Below are 24,077 nucleotides of genomic sequence, written 5' to 3' on the forward strand. Positions count from 1 at the left end.
TAACTTTTTTACAGGATAATGGATTTTCATTAATAATGATGAAATTCAGACTATACTGACATAAAGTTAAGGGGATTTGATCCAATCTCTTCAAATCGTGGCATCGCTGACACACGTAAGAATGTCTCCTCTGTTTCCACATATGCCCAGGAAAGGGACTGAGGTACCAGATGGAATAAGTTCCAATACTAGCTCTCAGCTGGTTTGGTGTTGTAATTGAGGCAATAAGCAATTAACTCTAATTATTGTCATGAAGATAAGCAAGCATGACCTTGATCTGATATGGCTAGGGAATTAGTGGGATGTAGCAGAATGTACAATCATGGAGTAGTGACTTTTCATAGTAAATCTACTCTTTAATATGTGAATTTTATTAGAAGAATATGTTGGTCGGTAATGAGACCCATGAGCTTGTAAGAAATAACAGCCATTCCAGGTGTCTTCTGAGTGCATTGAATGATCAACTAGGGTTTTAATCAGACTTAGATTTGCAAAAGCTATTTCTGTATAGATGTTAGCTTTAGGTGTTTTGAAAATTGATGTGCAGTGTGTATTACAAACAATTAATTTGGTGTTCTGTTTTTTTCTTTCACATTCTGAGAAGTTTAAAGATAAAGAGTAATCCAATAATAAGGGTTGGAGAGGGAAGATTAATGTAAGGGCTTCATTAAGTGGCACTAAATTTGCTAATTCAACCTGCTATTTCTGCTTAGGAATGTAAGATTAGGATTTCTTTCTATCTGAAAGAAGCAGAATTTTAAAAATAGCATAAGATCCATTACAATGAAGAAGAAAAATTATAATGGTCTAGCACAATGTTTTAATTAATACTGGGCTAACTCCGGGCGACTGGAAATGTCAACTGCAATTGGCCATGTCAAGCCACAAATGTGTGCAGCCTCGTGACCAAAAAGATGATAATTTGAGGAAAGCAGAAAGGAAGAACTATAAAGCACCTCACAGTAATGCACATGAAACTTAAAAGAAATGGAAACAGTAGTTGTCGTGCTGGACTGAGACAGCCACTGATACTGGCACTAAGCACTATCTTCTGGCAGTGCCAAACTGGTTTAATCCAGGGTTTTCTACAAAATATGATTGTGAAAATAATGCATATTTTTCAGTCTGTAATTTTAATAGCCTCGTCTTGGCTCCTCTTTGTCTGTTTTTCTATGCATACAATGAAAATACGTATTAAATTTTTTCCCTTCACTCCCTTTTGTGGAGAAGATTGGTGTCTGAAATTCAACTGCAGCAAGTTCATTTTCTGCAAGTAATAGTATCACATGTGTACCATTCTCTAGCAGAAAAAATGCTATTCAAAGTTCTCTGCAGGTTTAAGAAACATTTTATTTATGCTGTAACATTACTGTTTCCACCATCTTCAGAGTACAATATAAGGAAGGCAGTTGCTGGAAGACAGAATGTTATCTTATAAATAAAGCATTTATCTACCCCATCTTTTGAATACCATTTACTTGCTGAAAATGGAGTGTGCAGCAAATAAATAATATTACCTAGGAGTGTGCTAGATGGTAGACTGTTTTCCTTAAATTTTTAAGTTCTTCAAAAATACATGGTTCTATTGTGTCTTTCTAGGATTGACGAAGTCCTCTTGTATATTAAATATCACTTTGAAGAGTTTGTGTTTCAGTCAGAAATGTAATTCTGACTCCAAGAGCACATCAGCTGCTATATAAGAATTGACTAAAACCAAAACCCAATGTCAGTGATAAAAAAATGGTAATTACTGTTTTCAGGCACTGCTTAAGGTGTTGACCAAAATGTAATTATAAATCTCTTGGAATAACATTGGAGAGATTATTTAGTAAAAGTTTCATAGGTGGGTGCAGAAAAGCAATGTAGTGTTAAGTAATTTGTTGTGAACATTTTCTTTTTTACCCTGCTGTGGAATACTCCTGCGTACAGCCATGTAGCACTTGAACCCACATGACAACTAATACTCTGAATCTCTCAACCCAAATTAAGATGGAGATGAAAGTTTCCCATTAAGATAGCTAGAGAGACAGACAGACAGACATGTAGACTCTCTTGGACTTTATGAGTCACCCAAAGAAGCATCTTCAGAATGAAATTTGTATTTACTTTATTTGTTTTCTATGTAGCCTATTCTACTCTTAATTGTGGCAGGATCTGAAAATCTTCCAGTGAAATACTGATCCAGATGAATAATATCATTCACCTGTTGCTTGTTTTCTCATCTTAGCTTCTGGAGCACTATACATAGTGGGTTGATTTGTTTTTAGGGTGTTTTTATTACTGTTAGTAGTTTAATAAGTATGCTAGAGGGGGGGCAGATCAGAGGCAAGCTCCTTGCCCTTGGAATAAAAAGTAGTGATGTCTGTGCTGGTCTTTCTTCTGCTATGTTTTCCAGGAATTTGTCCTAGGAGTGCTTGGCAAGTTTTCTGATGTGTTTGGATGTGTAAATTAGGCATTTTACAGATACCTAAATCTTTTCTTCTTGAGTTCAACTATAGTGTTCTGCCAGGTGATGAACAAGCCTCTTGTATTCCTTTTACATCTATGCTCAGTAAACATTTTGTGCAGATATTTCATTTACTGGGGTTTATCAAAATGGTTTATCCCAACTTTAGCTGCTGTTATATTGAATACAGGCTATGGTTAACTGCGTAGCCCTTTATTATTAAATGGCAATTCACTATTTTGTACATTATTTTCAAAACTTGTTGAAGTATTCATTCAACTGGAACAACAGTAATAGTAGTGCAAGATAATGACCAGTTTTCTGCCCCACCTCACTCTTGTCCTACAGAGGTCAGATGTGCATCCCTTGTTTCTTACACTTGGACATTGCTGGATGTGCATTGCTACTGCACTTGATTTGCACTGCTGCAGTGGAATTACACCTTTCCACCCCGCAGCATAGAGATCTGGACAATTACTTTCATTGTTCCTCCTAAAAGTCATCTTTGGATAGATATGGAGTGATGCTTGCTGGATCACAAAATGCATGTGGTGTAGAAGCAGGTAGGAGGGCAGGGCTGGAGCTGGCCACATCTGATGTGTAAACCAAGAACTTAAATGAGCATAACCAAGCACTCTGTACTCTAGGAAGATTAATTATTTTTCTCTACTAGGAAGTAAGACGCCAAAAAAAAAAAAAGCTTGGATTTTCAAACTGGCCTCTGGAATGAACATGCAATCTAATGCCTGAACAAACTCACTTAACTCTTATACAAGTGCAAGTTAGGTGACTGAGACAACATTTATCTTGAGCTGTTTCTGAGAAACTAGACTTCTCAGTGTTGTAGGCTTAAAGTTACAATCTCATTGTCTATTTTTGCTATATGATTTTAATGGTAATTTTACCTGCACTTTAGGCTCACCACCGCTATGTATGCACAATGTAAATAACTTTTAGACCAGTAGCAAGTATGTTATCATTCATTACCAATCCTTTGTACTTTCAAATCAGTTTGAAATCAACATGTTTTAATTTTATTTTATATCACAGAACGTGTTAGTTTGAATTGTAGATACTATATGAACATATTTAAATGACAGCTACTTAATGTTATGGTGATATTTTACACCAAGTAAAATGGGTTTAAATTCATTAGATTTAGAGGAAGTGCAAATCAGGCAACAATGGATAATCACTTTATTCCTGTAGTAGTTATTGCTTCAGGCAGATGGGATTATTTAATGAGTCACTGATGAAATGCAGTGACAGAGGATCTTAGCACTGTACCTGCAGAGTGCCTAAGAAAACTCAAGGTGTAAGTGAAGAAACTTGAAAGAAACACTATTCCAGCATACTTATAACAAAAGCACATTTTCTGTGATTTTTATCTTTAATCTTTTTTTCTTACTACCAGAAATATAGAAACTAAATAAAACCTCTGGTCTGAATACTCCAAAGTTATTAGTCATGATTTCCTACAACTCATTTTGGTTCAGTTCAGGACAGTTGCCAAGCATCGGCTTTTCAGACCATCTGAGTGTAGCAGTTAGCTGCCTAAGCACAGGTAACTAGTGCAACTTGAGATGTTCCAGATCCATCAGGCCTCCATCTGTTACCTTAGGAAGGTATGGTTATCCTGTAGGTCTTGTGTCATACCCGCTAGCCTCATTTCAGATACCCTAGAGCATCTCAGGTAGTCTATATTTAGGCAGTTGAATTCCACACTCAGTGTCCACCATTTGAAAGCTAGTCTCTTTTACCATGTCCACAATTGAAACCACAAAAATCAGGCCACACAATATCAGTGTATGTCCTGTCGTGGTTTAAGCCTAGCCGGCAACAAAGCACCACGCAGCTGCTCGCTCACTCCTTCCCCCCAGCAGGACAGGGAGGAGAAAATACAAGAAAAGGCTTGTAGGTCGACACAAGGACAGGGAGGGATCACTCACCACTTATGGTCACAGGCAAAACAGACTCGGTTTGGGGGAAAAATAAACCAATTAAATTTGTTACCAAACAAATCAGAGTAGGATGATGAGAAATAGAACCCTATCTTAACAACACATCTTCCCCCCACCCCTCCCTTCTTCACAGGCTCAGCTTTGCCTCTGATTCCTCTACCTTCTCCCCTCCCAGTGGTGCAGGGGGGTGGGAATGGGGGTTGCAGTCAGTTTGTCACATACTGTTTCTGCTGCTCCTTCCTCCTCAGGGGGAGGACTCCTCACACTCTTCCCCTGCTCCAGCGTGGGGTCCCTCTCACGGGGGTCAGCCCTCCATGAGCTCCTCCAACGTGAGTCCTTCCCACGGCTGCAGTCCTCCATAAGCTGCTCCAGTGCGGGCTTTCCCATGGAGTTACGGCCTTCTCTGAGCCCAGCCACCTGCTCCAGTGTGGGGTCCTCCACAGGCTGCAGGGGAATCTCTGCTCCAGTGCTCCTCCTCCCTCTTCTTCTTCACGGACCTCGATGCCTGCATGGTTGTTTCTCTCACATCCCACTCCTCTCTTCACTGTAGCTCTTCTTCCTCTCCTTCTTCTTCTTCTTCCTCCTTCTCTATCTTCTTCTTCTTCCTCCTCTATCTTATTCTTCCTCCACCTTTTTCCTCAGCAGCCTTTTCCACATCTTAAATATGCTATCACAGAGGCACTAGAACCATTACTGATTGGCTCAGCCTTGGCCAGAGGCAGGTCTGACTTGGAGCTGGGGAAGCTTCTAGCAGCTTCTTACAGGAGCCACCCCTGTAGCCCCTCCCCCGCTACATAAACCCAACACAGTCCTTCCAAAATGACCTTTTTTTTTTTTTTTTTTTTTTTTTTGTTGTACTGAGGAACAAATATTTACAGTCAAAGCACAGCCCAGGGTGTCCTGATTTCGGCTGGGATAGAGTTAATTTTCTTCTTAGCTGGTACAGTGCTGTGTTTTGGATTTAGTGTGAGAATAAAGTTGCTAACATGCTGATGTTTTATTGTTGCTAAGTAGCGCTTATCTTAAGTTAAGGATTTTTTCTTTTCCCATGCTCTGCCAGCAAGCAGGTGTGCAAGAAGCTGGGAGGGAGCATAGCCGGGGCAGCTGACCTGAACTAGCCAAAGGGGTATTCCATACCATAGAACGTCATGCTCAGTATATAAGCTGGAGGGAGTCGGCTGGGAGGTGCAGATTGCTGCTTGGGCATTGGTCAGTGGGTGGTGAGCAATTGCATTGTGCATCATTGGGTTTTTTTTCCTTTTTATCCTTTTTTTCCCTCCTCTTTTTTTTGTTATATTCCTTTTCATTACAATTATTATTATTATATTTCATTGTTGTTAGTATTATATTTTACTTTAGGTATTAAACTTCTTATCTCAACCCACGAGTTTTACCTTCTTTCCCAATTCTCCTTGCCGTCCCACTGGGAGCAGGAGGGGAGTGAGGGAGCAGCTGTGTGGTGCTTAGCTGCTGGCTGGGGTTAAACCACAACACAGGGTCAATGAGTAAACTGTGTTTGAAATGAGGAGAAAAAAAATTGAACTGATTTTCTACCTAGAGAAACAGTGGGAATTGGGCAAGTTTTATTGTCAGCTAAAGCCATTGTATTCCATAAAAGTACCATCCAGAAACTATCACATGGGTAGTGGAATATCTTCAAGCTCAGGAAAAATTAGTAAGGGTAACAGTCCATGCCCTGATGACCTTTGCAGAAGAGAAAAGAAGGAACACCTGGTGTAAAGAGAAAGGAAAGGAAGTGTGAAAGAAAAGTGAGATATGCCTAATTTTGTACTGCTATTGTAGATATCATACTGATTTCCTGAGTAAGCCTTATGTATTTCTAGCGTGTACTAAGATCAGAACCAAGGAAAGGATGGTAGCTGACTTCTCACTAATTACTTACTCCTCAGAAAATCAGAACCTGGATACTTAGTACCTTTAGAATGTTATTAGTCAGATTTATACAATATTTTCATAGAATGTAATTCATAAGAAATTTACTTTACAGTATTATCTGCAGCTGGGAAAGCAATGTGTTTGGTTGGTTTTTTTTTTTTTAATAGTGTTTCTGAACTGAAAAAATAGGAAAGATGGTTAGTCAAAATAAAATGGAAATGATAGTATTTTTAATTGCATGGAAATGAAAAACAGTCAGCAGCAGTACAACCCTAACCTGGACAAATTCAAATATTGTGTCAAACCTTAGGTAAAATTTTCAGTTTTATTTTCAGATAGTTGTTGTGGTGTGACAATGTGGCCCTGAAACAGCAGCCCTCATGCTCGAGTAGAACAAAGTCATAGCAATTTTCCTAGAAAGAGGAAGAGATTCATAGCTGTGTTAACTTTACAAATTCCTCTCTGCACATGTATGAGACCACTTCTATTACAGAAAATACATAGATCAACTGTGGTATAAAGATGGGTTCGGTTGCTTTCCACTTTTGATTATATCTTTGTTATATGGTTTGTTATAGACTAAAAACTTCCTGAAAGCATCATGCAATAAAAGGAGGCTAAGATCACACCTGCCCATTTCTAACTGTAAAGATAAACTGTACTCTGGTATGAGCTGAGGAAGTGCAGAAATGCAGGACTTAACATCTTTGTAGCACATTTGGGATAGGAAACCAGAGGGTGATAATAACTTGGAAAGCAAACACTAGTTGGCTTTAGATATAGGAAAAGCCAAAGAAATTGGCCTGGAGCTATAAGACTAGCAAGACCTTTAGTGGCTTATGCTGACAATCTAATTTTAAAAGAAATATATTTTTAAGACAATAGCCCCCTGGGGGTTTGGGGAAAAGGGGTCTATGCATGCACATCCAGCCCCAGTATAGGCAACACGTAGGGGCCAGGATACTAGCCAGGACTCAAACATGTTGAGCAGTAAAACGCAGTTTCCCTGGGTCTACACTGGCTGTCTAAACTGGACTAGAGAGACATGAGCTTTGGCAAGTTGTGTGTGAGTGCCACAGAATAGAAATCTTGTATGAGCAACTTTATAATAGACATTGCTATCCACCCACTAAACCCATCCTGCTTTGTAAATAAATTTCAGATTATGTCACCAAGTGATGTGCTGCTTTTCTTGCTGTAACCCCACTCTAAGTCCCCCCTTGACATATCTACTCAGCACTCACAGCCATTTCACAGCTGTCTCATCTTCATGCTAGTCTTATTTGCATGTCACAGTACCTGAGCTAACTCAGCTGTGTCTATATTAGGACTTTACATGTATATCACATTAGTCACAAAAAAGAGTTACAGATAAGTATAATCTTGACTGAACTCCAGATCTTCGTAGCAACAGATTTCTGTACATTCTTACTTTGCAGAATAGTGGCTGGTACATCACTGTGAGCTGGGTGGATCAAAGAAGTAAGAACAGTTTCATGATTTCAGCAGCAGCAAAGGATGCAAACAATCTTTTAGAATGTACTGAAAAAAACCCCTGTAAATGGTAGACATATATAATAAGTATCAATTCATAGCTAAAATACACTTTAAAATATGTAACACATTAAAGGAAAAAAGAGAACATGGGGAAAATTTATATTGTTTATATAAACAAAAGTTTGAGAATTTGTTAACAGAGTGAAGAAAACCTTTGTGAGATCGCAGTAGGTTTTTTCAGGCCTAAGCAAAAATGCCAACAGAGTTTTTAGAATAACTGAAAATTTTTGAGAGAAATTCTCAGTCCTGACATTCCAGTGTTTGCCCACCAGTGTCTTCTGAATTTAGAAAATCTAGCCTCCTCTGTGCTTTCAGTTTTGTCACTGCCTTCTACCACAGCAGCTTATTTGGGATTTCAATGAGGAAAACACTAACTGGCTTAATTTTACATATATGCTTCCACACCTAAATATATACTTACATTTTTGTGTAAGTTTTTCTGCTTTGAAATAACTTAAGAGGATATACAAAGCTGCTTGCTTTTGGGTTTTGCTTGCATTTTCTGTCTCATTCTAGGCAAGGACGCAGCAAATCTTCCTGCAATGTAGTGTTGCCAGCAAGCTTTATAACATGGAAGGACCACAATTTGGTCATGTCTGAAAAAAGCTGTTAATGATGTTAGAAGCTGACTTAAAATATTCAGATATAAAGTCTATTTATTTAACTCTTATGACTGTTAATAAAGACCAAATTATTTGCCTGTTGAATTAGTATGACACTAATAGCCATGCAAGCAGTGTCTGATGTGTTCTGATTGAGTTTACATTTAGTTCTAGAGGCAAAAGTTTAGACTGATGAACAATGTAAATGAATCACTCTTGGGCCTTGGCACTGCAGTAAGTTATAATTGTAGCATAATGAGATAATGAAGGGACTGACTTTTTTTTTTTTTTTAATTTAGAGCGGCTTGGGGATACGAATAGTTGAAAACAGAATACCAAGTAGCTTCTCCATTTCCCTCTGCTCTTCTGCCCTCTCTTCCCCAGTCCCTTTCCATTATAGACCTATTTCAGAATTAATATATTTTTGCGATAATAGGAGTCTTTGAATAAGAAGCAAAATGTATCACATGTAGGACATTCATTTTGAGCATGCTATACACAAAGGTGGAATTGAAAAGACAAATTCATTTCAGATTTCAGTGTTTTGAAACTTTTCATTTTAAATTTCAAAAGCAGCAATTACATGATGATGTTTGAGGTACTCCAAAACTGATATTTCATATATAGCACATCTGATATTTATTGAAAATGCTAGAAAAAAACATTCTAACCATCATTATTTAAATATCATCTTAGTCATACTCTCTTCAGGATACTTTAAAACAGGCCTAGAAGGGTCTATTAAATTGCATTTAAGCCCAGTATACTTTGCAGGTGTCCAGTATAATGAACACTTTAAATGGCTATGCTCTAAGGTTAATTTGTTCTGTAAAATTGCCCAGACCCCTCTAGAGTATTCATTAGTAGAATAAAACAGAGACCTAATCCAGATAGATGCTAAAGGATTATCATTATTGCTGTAAGGATGACTTTGATAAAATTCTAATTGGTATTGCCGCATGGGGACTGAACAAACGAAGCAGATGATGATAAATACTGAGTTTCAGACCTCTCTAACTAAATTCTGAGACTGGGGTAAAATAAAGTGATCAAATTCATCTGAAAACAGATAGCTACCTCAATTTACTCCAGAATTTCTTTGAGTGGCATGAAAGATAAAAATATACTCAACTGCAGATAATTACGCCAAATGTCAGCACAATACAATTAGAGCTAAAAGACCATTGCAGCACTCATTTTGCTTTTAACAGCATCTTCGTTGCAAACGGTCTTTTGTCTCATTAGTGCAGGACTGACAGATTTAAACCTGTAGCTATACAGTTTCATCCATAATAATATCAAACATGATCATTATATTTTCTTTCTCTCTGCGTTATATAGAAAGGAGAAATTTTCTGCTGGGCCACTTAAACACAAGAGAGAATTTATATTATGTAAATAAAATTAAAATAAACCATCTTATTTTGTATTTAGTCTATAACTGGTAAAATTCCTGTGTCATGAAACGAAAATTCCTATGCCATTAAAACACATTGTGAGTTAAGTAGTCATTGTATAGGTCCATCAAATAGAAATTTTAATTCTTTGGTTGTCATTATGGTTTTTGCCCTTAGCAAAAATTATAAATCAATATGTTTTTATGTGAGTCAATATTAAATTATCAACGATATTTGATCTACTTGCAACTACAGCACTCTTGGAAGAATAATTCCACTCAACAGGAGTTATGGTAGCAGAACACAACCTTTACTTTTATTACTACAGGTCAGTTGTCACTGTAAAACAATGCCTCCTTTCTGTGCTGTGTCCACCTGTAGAATGCTATTATTCTGGATTTTTTTTTTTTACAACAATGTGCAAAGTCAGATTATTACTTAGATTGTTTATATCTTAAAGGCCTTTTCAATTATAAGAAGTACACATTACTATGGTCTACATAAAGTTAGATGTCATATATAGGTGGGCTGAATGTGTATCTATCTTGTTATGCCCTTTTTTAATAATGACATAAATTCTGAAGTAAGCAAATGACATATACATGTACACACATTTGAAGTATCTGTGTTTATATCTGCAGCCACCTTTCCCAAAGTTTCTGAGTAAATAGGACACAAATTTTAATTCACGCTTAAAGAAATTTAAGACAGCTCTGGTTAAGTATTTTTTTTAAAAAAAACCAGAATCAATATTTCCTACTGAACTGGAGTTTTCCCAGTCTAGGATTTAAATTTGAATCCATCTATACCTACAAAAAAATTTCCAAAATGTCAATGGACTGTAAGAATAATATTCAGAAAGTTACCATATGAATTATGTAGAATTTAAAGATAAATAGAGAGCCTAAAGTTAGGGGGAAACAAAGAATAGAAGGTCTGTTTTTATATTATTTTTGAAAAAAATGTTGAGGCAGGTTAGTGAAAATATCTCTAAGTATATATTTTCAGCAGTCTTCAAGCAAATATATCTATATTCTTTCATTACACTGTGTACTTAGAATCACTAAAGCTAGCTGAGCACAGGCTGAATAAAAAGATACTGTGTAATTCAGAAAGACCAAGATAATGTGATTTTGCTGTGGATCTGATTTGTTTCTATAAACAAGTTCTCAGATTTAATTCTTTTAAAATAAGTGTTCCTATGACTTCGTTTTACTGCTGATAGTCATCTGTTCCTTTACACTGTATTGGAAAATCATAAAAGAAGATAATAAGATCTATTCAAGAGTTTTTCCTCATGAGCATTTCCTAATGATGTCATAAGGTTTTATCACCTACAGTATATGTCATCAGCAGGCAGCACTGAGACCACAACCACTTCCACCACAGGCTCCTGTAATGTATGTTTATAAGAGACAGTCCTAGTATACATTTTTAGTCAAAGATGAAATATTTAGGATTAAGGTATGTATTTCTTGCTCCTTTTTACCTATCACATTGTTAAATACAGACTTATGGAGCATGAGTGATGTCTTTATCGTAAGGCATATTGATCAGGAGAGCTGCTGCAATTGTAATTTATCCATGTGTGTCACAAGAGTATTTCAAATGGCTCTATTATACCTATCTGTTCAAGTGGGCACAGTTAAAATGTTATGGCACCAGTTACAAACAAGACTGAGATGTTCTGTATCATCTATTCTCAGGTCAAAACCAAGTAATGAACAAAACTTCCACATAATCTCTGAAAGAAAAGTTTTATGGAGAGTGGTAATATTTTCATTTTGTATAGCAGAAGTTTGTCCATTTTTTTCAACTATATCAATTGTTTAAATAAAATAATATCCCCCCTGCTCACCCTTCTCCCCATTATCTCTTTAGACTACAGTTATATACATCACTATCCCTATTAATTTCTCTAAATTTACTTTTATAGTGTATCACAGACCTGTAGTTATCCACATTTGAAGAACATGGGAGCCTCACAAACACACTGTTTTCTGCTGTCAATTCTGGAACAGAGATATTTAATTTTCCTCTCCCTGTCAACCCTGCTCCACTGCAGCTTCTCACACCGGATGCTTGCTTCTCTATCCTCCCTATTTCCTAAATGGGTTTTCTGTCTTGGCAGTTGTTTCACCTAGAGAGTCAGACAACTGGCAGAAAACAACTCCAGTTGTATCACCTACTCTCTTTGTGATTTTGTGTGATGCTGATATGGGCTTATGTGAATTCTGTTTGAGGCTGGCCGTCTCTGTTCACGCTTTGCTGTGTATCTAATTCCTCTAGCCAAATCCGAGAAACCTTAAGAATAGACATGGCCATACCCTTCCTGGAAAGCAGGAGCTATCAGACTGCTACCTGAATATCTCTGTCACAAATCTAGTCCTGTATTTTTGTTTAATGACTATAAAATCTGTTCCTAATTGTTCTACTTTATTCTAGAATGAACTACACATGCTGCGTATTATGTACGTTGTCTTAGAATATATGCAGTCAGCAGTGCTGATTCCCGAGAGTTTGGGACATTACATCTTGTAGTGATAGACATCTAGGTAATATAAAAAATCATTAAAAGGTTAAAGAAAATTAGATTTTAAAATAGTAACAATCTATGTATTTATAACATCACATACTGGTGGTTTAGACAGAATGCGTATCTGGTAAGTCCCCACTGGGGAACAAAGGAGAAAGCATTTCCAGCATTCTTGATTAAACAGGAATTTGTTCAGCTTAGGTGGAAGCTTTTCAAATTATTTTAGATGATATTTAACTGATTAATTGAAATGGACGTAAATGTATTAGCAAAAATTAGAAGCTAAACAACATTGTTACTAGCATACAGGTAAGTGAAAAACAATATATAGTTTGATTTCATCAGTTGTTTGAATGAGTTCAGTCAGTGTGTTGGTGTTTCAAATTAATTCTTTTTGAACCGTCATGCGAATTTTTCTGCTGTAAAAAATTTTTGGTGAAAGAACAACATGACATAGTGGAACTAAGACTGCTGAAATATATTTCTCATGCTGATTTCTGTCTGTTGAGGCTGATACAAAGAGTGAGAGACAGAGAAGGAGAGAAAAATGAAGGACTTCTGATTGAAATAAAAAACAGACCTCTGCAATTTTGTGATTTATTTTCTTTCTTGGAAAAACATTCTTAAGACCCTATGGATAAGACATTTTGAATGTTCTGGTTATAGTGCTGTTACTTACCATGGAAGATCTGTCTCAATTTGCTGTTACAGTGTCTCAAGCTTCTCTACTGTTAAGTGCTATTGACGTCTCTTGTTCCGCATCCTTGCAATTTCATCCATGCTACATTCCTGTAGCACAAACATTCACTGGAAAATTGCTAGCTCCTGTCTTATCACACAATCAGATTTAAACTAGTGTCTACCTTTCTACTTCCTCTATTCACAAATCATCATAGATATACATAAACTATATCTTTTCAGCTCCCATATCCTTCCAAATCTTTTTCCTGTCCTGTCCATGTACCTTCACACTTCTTATTGTCTTCCATTGTCTCCTATACCCTGAGCTATAATTGAGTTAGATGCTTAAATCAATGTACTAAATAATGCTTTTATCTAATTTAGGTTCAGCCTGAAAGATATGATTAGATCTGAGTAGTCTAACTTTTTTTTTTCCTGATGGATAGCTAACAGTAACTAAAAATTTTGTTCCCAAGAGAGGCTTTTAAATTACATCCCATTTAAGTCCATATCTGAATTACTAGACATTTAAAGTTTGTGGGTTTAGGATTAGTTATTTTGCACTTACAAACACTAAGACCAAAGAAAATGTAGGGAAAAGGAGAATAGCAAACTGTTGGAAAAATACAGGGAAAAAATGTATCTTAATAAATGATAAATATAACTTTCCCATTCAGCACCTTTATCAAATGTTTGTGAGCTCAGTTCTGTACATCTTGCTGGTCATATATGTCTATGAAGTATCACTTTGTACTTCCTTATACAATAAACTTCCAATAAGGTTCAGTATGAGAGGGTAGTATAATCCCAAAGTCCTGAAATGATCTCAGAGACACTAGTAATCTTCCTATTGCCTGACAGAACATTTATGATTTTACCTTTATTTATTTGCTGGGTAAATTATTTTACAGATTGCTATTAAATCTAAAAATGTGCTGTCAGATCAAGAAAACACCCCTACATATCCCTTGGCAAATTCATCATAGGGGCAAAGACCTCTAATAAACATAACTTTCTTCATCACAGTATTTCAACAAGACAGGCATTTTTTCCTTTCTCTTTTTGATTCTGATACCATACAATGAGCTGTTGTAGACTAATGGTGGTGCCTAAGAGTATCATCATACAAATTTTGGATAGAAAGCATATGTACACCAGGGCATGCTTGATATCCATCAAGTAACTGCAATTATACTTACTGCATCATCATGCCTTATAAGTGAACTTTTTGCTCGGCACATTAGTACATTACATTGTTACAAAGCCATTAGCACTGAGTATTTACTACAGGATAAAGTTCAAATAATTGGTTTTGACATAGACAGCACTAAGTGATCTGTTAAATTAAAGACCGAAACATTTTCCTTTATGCTACCATTTGGTGACGGTGGATATCAGGCATGGATTTCCTTCAATTTTGCTTGACGATTTCTTTTTTGGATTATTCTATGTACTCAGTCTGGGAGTTCTTTCAAACAAACTGCTAATCTATCCAATTTCAATTGTTTAAAAGAGACAACTTTTAAGATCAAATCATTTCTGGAAACCCCTGTGCTAAGAAAAATATATTCAAGGCCAGGTGCAGCCCAAGTGTGATTTAGAAGAGAGGAGCCTTCTCAATGTAGGGATTACTGTCTGTACTGCATGGCAAAACCAGACTTGGATGAAATGGAGGGCTGCTGAAACAGAGGCAGCATGGCTGTTGAGAAGAGTTGCGACCACACTCTCACTTCCATTCCTCACATAGTCCAAGCACAACAGCAAGAAAATGGGAGAGGGACTAATGGTGAACCTAAAGGCTTCTTAATTCTTTTCTCCCCTGAGTGTATCCAGATTATCCTAATTTAATTTGTTAAGCCTACACATCCTATATGAAACCTCTGAATTATCAGTCTTCAGAATATTCATTCATAAATACTGTGCATAAGAGGGAAATATACAATTACATATGGGATGTGTGGATAGACAGTTAGATGAATAGGAGAAAAAAACCTCAGTGAGTACCTATGAACAGATATCTAAATCTTAGGGTGTAGCATAAATGATAATGAGGACACTGCATGCCAGGTCATACACTTCAGAGCAGTTGGGAAAGAATGAGTGAAGAGAGGTAAAGAATAGAAAATATTAAACTGTACCTCGAGCTTTTCAGGACCACCAAGCAACTGAATTTTCAGGGGTATCAGTGGAAGCAGAAAAATAGGTACCTTGACAAGAGAATCCTTCTGAGGGAACTCTTTTTGGGAAATTATTCTGCAGTGGTATGCAGAGTTTATCCAATTATTTATGGTCATGTCTGCACATAAAATTTTCCTGCTTCCTCTCCAGATGCCTAACACTTACTAAGTATTGCAAAGGTTTGAGAAAAAAAATTTAAAAATCACATGACAGAACAGTGCCCATAGCACCAGGAGCCATTTAGAATCTACAATAGGTCACTCGAGTCCTACCAAAGTACAATGGTGAGACATAAAATGAATTAGCATTCAATATAGTCTAAAATGTCTAATATGAAACCTATTTGCAAAATCTCTTGTTGTTTTCATTACATTTATTCATCTGAGGATTATCAGTGCAACACAGGTCCTCTTAAAATTGTTTACTAGTAAACGGCTCATGTGTTGAGGCGTAAATTACTCTGTTTCTACTCGAGATTAAACAACAACAACAAAAAACATTAGCCACTGAAAACATTTGATTGGCAATTACTCCTTACTTTATGAAGTCTATTGCAGTGAACCAACATATGATTCACCAATTAAATAGGTTATGAACTAAAGTCAGATTAGAAATCTTAAATGTAACTGCTGCCTTCGAAGGAGTAATAAACTGCATATGAAATCCAGGCATCCAACACGAATGGAAGGGTCTCTGAAAAGTCAGGCCAAAGCCTGCTCAATATCAAACTTAAAGGCTAATTTTCAAAATGCACAGTTAACAGTTTTAATCTTTCCCCCATCCTCTTTCTTACACAGGTTAGAAGTATTGTTTCAGAGAGATATATTTGGCCAATTTTTAAAGAACATTAGTTTCTGGGGCAAATGGGAAATTAGAGTTGAGTTTGATCTCAGATTCTATCTATTTGCACTGACTTACATCTCAGTTTATTGTTCTCAGTCTAAATCTCAATTTAGTAGCATTTGGTATGTGTTGCAAATATGTAGTGTAATCTGCAGTCTGTTACACTATTGTGTAATGTGCCATAAAGAAACAAGAATGTACAATTAATGATTTAGTATGTATTTCAACATGATAAAATGCAGAAAATATCCATGGCTTTTTTCATTGAAACAAAAGAACTATTGCTATTCCCTGATTTTTCTCCAGTCTTTTGCTTTTTGGTTCAGGAAAGACATTTTTAGTCTGCATGGTATAACTACCTGTTAGGTGTATGCAATCCAAATTAAGAGAAAGGGAGAAAGTTTGAAGAGTTTTTCCCACTTTCTCTAAAAGAATAAAATTATCTATTTACAATAAATATTAGTTTAATGTGGACAATTTAACCTGGAACTAGTTAAAATAATGTACTTAATAAAAGTCTACAAAAAGTTACCCTCTCAGTCGAAGTTCTGATAAATTTCAACACTTTTACTGTGTCAATAAGTGAATCATATTCTTACCAAGGCAAGTGACACACTCAAGTCTCAGCTCACCAAATCTAGGAAAAATTCTTCATTACTGAAAGGAGGATAGAAGTTTTCAGTCCTCATTTACAATAGCATAAGAGGTATTTCCAAAACAATGATCTTAATCTGATGATCTGAACACAGTTCCAATATTAAATATGGAAGCACTACACCATTTCTCTTATTTTTGAATGATTTAGCTGTATCTACTAAACAAGAGAGGCTAATTTTGTTGTAGAATGGCCTAAACAACATTCCCAAACTTATGCCTTTTCTACCCCTCCTCCTTACACCACTGTCTGAAACAACGTGCACTATTGTCTAAAACAACCACTTTCAAATAATCTCATTTTTCTTATGCAAGGAGTTCCAGAAGGAGACAAATACTAAACAATTTGGGGGCAGGGTTAGTTGAAGACAAAAGCAAATAGAGGTTGTTGTTTGGGGTTTTTTAAGTCCAAAAGTGAAGTGTGTTGAGTGGAAAAAGGTTGTAAATCAGTTTCCTTTTACAAGCTGATAGCAAATATCAGAAGAAATAATGGCTAGGCTGTTTAGAGTATTTGGGTGCTTCAGGAAGTAGGTTCCTTGCTTTTGCCCAACCATCATCATAATCTAACCTTTTTCACAGGTGTGTTTTCTTTGAGTGGAAATTCTAATTCACATCACTTTAAGAGAAATAAAATTAGACCAGATTAAATGATAGCAAACCTACTGTACTGAACAGTGAGTATAAACTCTCTTACACTGGAAGGAAAGTGAAATATCTGGGTGGATGAGCTCTCTTTCTCTTGAATTCATTCAATGGCTATCTTCCTGACACTTCTTGCCCTTACACAGTTTTATTTCAACTAACTACATTGCCGTGAATGTAATGTTGCCTGTATGTGTAAGGGATGAGACGCAAGTAACTGTACTGTGAGCCTAGGCAGTGCCCCAAGGGGCGGTTCCAGAAGTGGGAGGACGAAGCCTGGGAAGAGGCCTGGTGACTGACTGATGTCTCAACCACTCCTGGAACTGGGGCGAGACAAGGTTCCAGAAGTCCAGGGACTGGGGCCAATAAATAGGGGCACGTCCGAGCCCCACGTTGGGCGCTCTCCACACTGAACAACTCCATTGGCAGGTCCGATGCTGGATCCAGGACTGGTGATCTCTCTCTCTCTCTCTCTCTCTCTCTCATTCCCACCTCTCAAAATTGTGAAGTAACACAAGGCCTACTTTGGTTTTTCATAAAGCCACATAGCTTAGGTGGATATAGTTGTAAGAGGTCCAACGTTCACAGAATATTTTTTCCATTAAAGTTGGTGTTTATGTACAGACCTTGAGTGTTATTTCACCTTAATCCACACCGAGGGGATGTGCGAATCTGAGTTACTCTCCCCTCCTTGTAGGTGGGATGTGACAGTATGTTACAGTGCAAGTCACAACCCAGGTGACTTAATCATTATACAGGTTGAAATTTCTTGGAAGTGAAATAGTTAACAGCAATGGCACTTAAAAGATCATAATAAATAAGAAATTAAGTTAAACTAAAAAAGGATAAGTTTTTAAACGTCATTCTATTTCTAATAATCTCAGATAATAAATGCAGCGAATGGGAAATTTTATTAGAATAATTTACTACTCATCTAGACTAATTCATGGGATATAATAACTTATTATTCACCTCTTGTTCTTACATGAGTTCTAATGCAAACTTGATTTACTTTTCTTCTCTTCTGTTATTCTTCCCAATACTGTACCTGACATTTACGAATAAAGACTGTACAAAGAAACAACTGTAAAATATATAAATATACACACGTATTAGCACAATGTGATTGCAAATATAGATAAACTTAAATATTACTTAAATTATACATAGCAATTTTGTAAAACTAACCTTATGTATTCTAGGAATTACGTGCATAATAATTGCATGCATTTTCCAGTGAAGCAAGTGAAATGCCAGTTAGAGATATGAAGGTGTTACTATATAAATCAGTAATTAGTTTGATCCAGAAAATTGCTGCCTCAATTTTTCTGGTCTAAGGGGATTGGCTATGGCTTCATCTGTGTTTTTCTGTACTGCATTGAGCATCAACAAGTTAAATTATTATAAATTATTCTCATTATTTTTATTTATGTACCTTTGAAAAGTCTTACTTTATAAAGCATTATGAAGAGTTATCTTTAAGTTCATAATGTAGGTAATAGATGATCAGTAAAAGCTTCAATTTATTGTTCAGTTGCATTCTTATTATGCAAATTGCACATCAGAATAACAAATGATAGTCTGAATGATAACACAGTACTGATGCTAATTTATGCTTTTATATTTACTCCCATATTTTATAGTTTTCCATGTTCATGTAATTAAAAAAAAAATTATCAGTTCTATTTTGTAACTAAAAAAAATAAAAAATTATCTGAACCAGGAACAAACTAAAATATCCCCAAACTACTAATTAGGACTAAAAATTACAGCAGGTTTATTTCTCAAAGTTTGAAATTTTTAAGAGGAATATGATCAGGACAGCTTTTATTATTCAGGGAACCTGAAGGAAAATAATTAAGCTCTGTCCATATTTCTTAGCAAAAGCTTTAATGAGGCTCAGTCTCTACTTTCTTATAGGCATCTATTGCACATACTGATTTATGGAAAAATATTAGAGAATTCAGTAATGAGATTTTCTGCTAGTGAAAAAGACTGTTCTAATTCATACTCTGATACAGTTAGAGCCCAAACAAAATATGCACTTTCTAGTAAGTCAGTTATTTCAGCGAAAATGGTTTTATACACTGTTTGCAAATATAACATTGAAGCAAATTAATGTATTAGATAAAACAGTTCTGTGGAAAACTGCATGGATGCAAATACAGAAACTGGGTAGGAAATTATCTGTTAATGGTCTGAAACTATGGAAATAGGAGCTAGAAGTAAAACTGATTGGAGGATGGTGCACATTTGGTTGAAAAAATGTTCTTTGTCAACATTTCCTGATTAAGTTAATTGGGCATTTCAGAGAGGGTACTTTGGAGGCTCTATATAAAATTTGTGGATGATGCTAACCTAGCTGTGTGTCCTGGTTTTGGCTGGGATAGACTTAGTTTTCTTCTTAGTAGCTGGTGCAGTGCTGTGTTTTGCTTTTAGAGTGAGAATAATGTTGATAACACACTGATGTTTTAGCTGTTGCTAAGTAGCGTTTACACTAAAAGTCAAGGATTTTTCAGTTCCCCATGCTCTGCCAGCAAGCAGGTGTGCAAGAAGCTGGGAGGGAGCATAGCCGGGGCAGCTGACCCGAACTAGCCAAAGGGGTATTCCATACCATAGACATCGTGCCCAGTATATAAACTGGGCAAAGTTGTCTGGGAGGGGCAGATCGCTGCTGGGGCATCGGTCAGTGGCTGGTGAGCAATTGCATTGTGCATCACTTGTCTTTTCTTGGGTTTTATTTCTCTTTTTTTTGTTATATTCCTTTTCATTACAATTATCGTTATGTTATTATTATTATTATTATTATTAGTTAGTAGTATATTTTATTTTACTTCAGTTATTAAACTGTTCTTATCTCAACCCACAAGTTTTTCCTTTTTCCTTTCCTCCTCCCCATCCCACTGGGAGGGGGGAGGGGGAAGCGGCTGCATGGTGCTTAGTTGCTGGCTGGGGTTAAACCATGACACTGTGTCTCTTCATACACCAAGGCAAGAAGCAGGGCAGGATCAAAATGCACAATGACCATGACAAACTAAAAGGTTGGTCTAAAATTAAGACAAAATGTAATAACAGTACTAAAAAGCACAATATTTTAAGAGAAATAAAATAAAAACTAAGAGTTGGAGAATAAGAGGCCTAAAAGGGACCACGAGCCAAATATGAATCAGCAGTTCATACTGTGGGGGTGCCTGCACATCCTCCCCTCTTGGTAAAATGGCCTGGATAACAACAGATGTTACAATAGGAATGCAAGTCTACACAATGTGTTTGTATACAGTGCCCAAAACTTTCTGTTCTGATGGAGTTTGCCAAAAGTGGATGATGCTAAAAAAGAAGCTACAAATTACTACCATACAAGGATGCAGTAACAAGAGGTTACCAGGGGACATTTTAAACAAAGAAGGAATCAGCTCAAAAAAAACCAACCAAAAAAAAAACCCAACCAAAAACAGAAGCAGAAAAATGTTTAGTAGCGTTGAGAGAAAGGAAGGGAAACAGAGCAGCAGTGAGAACATGTTTTGGTGCTGTTAGAGTCTCCTTGGGGCATCCTGGCCTTTACTCATATTCAGCCAGCTGTCGACCAACACACCCAGGTCCTTTTCCACTGGGCAGCTTTCCAGCCAATCTTCCCCAAGCCTGTAGCGTTGTATGGGATTGTTATGACCCAAGTGCAGGACCCGGCACTTAGCCTTGTTGAACCTCATACAATTGGCCTTGGCCTATCAATCCAGCCTGTCCAGATCCCTGTGAAGAGCCTTTCTACCCTCAAGCAGATTAACACTCCCACCCAACTGGGTGTCATCTGCAAACTTACTGAGCGTACACTCGATCCCCTCGACCAGATAATTGATAAAGATATTAAACAAGACTGGCCTCAGTACTGAGTCCTGGGGAACATCACTTGTGACCGGCTAGCAACTGGATTTAACCCCATTCCCCACAAATCTTTGAGCCCAGCCATCCAGCCAATTTTTCACCCAGCAAAGAGTACACCCATCCAAGCCATGAGCAGCCAGTTTCTCCAGGAGAGTGCTGTGGGAAAAGGTGTCAAAGGCTTTACTAAATTCCAAGTAAACAACATCCACAGCCTTTCTCTCATCCACTGAGTCACCTTGTCATAGAAGGAGATCAGGTTAGTCAAGCAGGACCTGCCTTTCATAAACCCATGCTGACTGGGCCTGATCACCTGGTTGTCCTGTACATGCCATGTGATGGCACTCAAGATGATCTGCTCCATAACCTTCCCCGGTACTGAGGTCAGACTGACAGGCCTGTAGTTCCCTGGATCCTCCTTCCGGCCCTTCTTGTAGATAAGTATCCCATTAGCTAACCTCCAGTCAAATGAGACCTCCCTGGCTAGCCAGGACTGCTCATAAATGATTGAAAGTGGCTTGGTGAGCACTTCCACCAGCTCCCTCAGTACCCTTGAGTGGATCCCATCCGGACCCAGAGACTAGTGTGTGTCTAAGTGGTGTAGCAGGTTGCTAACCATTTCCCCTTGGATTATGGGGGCTTCATTCTGCTCCCTGTCCCTGTCTTCCAGCTCAGGGGGCTGGATACCCAGAGAACAACTGGTTTTACTATTAAAGACTGAGGCAAAGAAGGCATTAAGTACCTCAGCTTTTTCTTCATACTTTGTCATTATGTTTCCCCCCACATCCAATAAACGATGGAGATTCTCCTTAGCCCTCCTTTTATTGTTAACATATTTATAGAAACTTTTTAATTTTCTTTTACCACAGTAGCCAAATTAAGTTCTAGTTGGGCTTTGACCCTTCAAGTTTTCTGCCTGCATAACCTCACGACATCTTTGTAGTCCTCCTCAGTTGCCTGCCCCTTCTTCCAAAGGTCATAAACTCTCTTTTTTTTCTTGAGTTCCAGCCAAATATCTCTGTTCAGCCAGGCCAATCTTCTTCCCCACCAGTTCATCTTTCAGCACAGGGGGACAGCCTGCTCCTTAAATTTGATTTAAAACACATTAGCTGAGCAGCTTTTCCTGTGAAACCACACATATTCTTCGCAGAAAGGAAATAGTTTGGAGAGAAGCAACCTTATATAAGGCAGCAGGAAGCTATTATTTTATTCTTTTAAACATGGCTGATACTTTTTGTAGAACACCGTTTAATTTCAGATATTAACAATGTGATATCACCAAAAAATACCCTACAGTAGTGTGGCAATATAAAAAGAATCTTGGATTTATAAGAAACAAAGAATTTAATTTGTTGAGTCTAGATAAGAGAAAGTTGAGAAAATGTATGGCTGCAATTTTACAAAATGTGAAACAGGATACAAAGGAATGATCATCTCAATGGCCACTGTGGTAAGGACACCCCTTCACACACAAACAACATAAAAAATGAATTAAACTAAAGTAAACAGTGATTTAGATTGTATATTAGGAAAACTCTCCAAATATTGAGGTTGTGAAGTTAATACTTCATACTTCTAATGAAGCGGTTGGTTACAGGGGAAATTTTATTGGTTTCAAGAAAGTTTAACTGAAAGCACATGTAGATTTCTGTACTTCTTCAAAGTAAAATTGAAGTTGTGTATTATTTGAGTCCAGACTAAGAACTCCTACAGTGAATCTTCTAGGAATTCCACTGTACTATTGCTCTGAAAGCAAAAGACCTACAGCTGAAGGACCCCATAGCAGGAAAAATACTCAAGGAACAAGTTGCAAGGAAATAAACAAAAGAAGTTCCAGTGTTGTTTGGTTAACCCTGTGAAAAATCTCTGCATTTCTACCCTCCCCTGTCATTCCAACACTGGCAGTAAAGCTGGCATAACAGACTGGCCTCCCAGGTGATATTTTATGCCTTTTTCCTTCTCCAGCTATTCACATTTTCCTCTTTAGACAAGCCACCAGGTGGTGTTACCATGGGATGAATACTGGTAAGGATACAACGTATTCAAGGCAATCACTTCTCACCTGGTGTCACTTGCTTCTTTTTGCAGGCTTACTATGATTATACCCTACCCTGATTTGCATTGGATTAGTGGAATTTCCCTGTCTTTTTAATGGAAGGGAACATATGGCACATAGCTTTAAAAGTGTGCTACCAAACATAATGAATGTTGGATTGACATTGTTAAACCCATAGGGTTTGTTGATAAAAACAAATATTTATACACTATGACATTCTTTCTGCAAATTGCTACCCCTACTCAATGTATGATTCATGAGAACAAGGATCAGATAGAACAGACTTGGCAAATGGGTAGAAACAGAAATAAACAAGCAGACACTAGAAAAAAATTCTGTGTTACAGAATACAGTACCATATTGCCATTGCTAGAAACAGACCATAAACTTTTTGCTGATTTTTGAGGGCCTCAGGACTGAGGCTTGTCAGGCTTGCTGTTTGAACTTTTCTTGACCTGCCTGTAGCTTTGTTTTACTTGATTTCTCTGTGAAAGTAATTTCTCTAATTGAAAAGGTGTCTACAGCTAATTGGTTTTATTTCTCTTTGTATGGTCCAACTATAGTTTTATATAGATAGAGCAGTTATTCTATGTAGAATGAGATATTTATGACTCTAAAATAATGATGTAGCACAGAGAAATACAGACCTGTTATGATAGCAGAGGCCTTGAGAAGCAGAGGCACAGTGTGAGGCATAGAAGAGCACAGATCTGGAATGATAAGGGATGAGTCTCAAGGAAATAAACAACAAG

Source organism: Gymnogyps californianus, chromosome 4 (genome assembly GCF_018139145.2).
Source record: "Gymnogyps californianus isolate 813 chromosome 4, ASM1813914v2, whole genome shotgun sequence".
Classification (NCBI taxonomy): domain Eukaryota; kingdom Metazoa; phylum Chordata; class Aves; order Accipitriformes; family Cathartidae; genus Gymnogyps; species Gymnogyps californianus.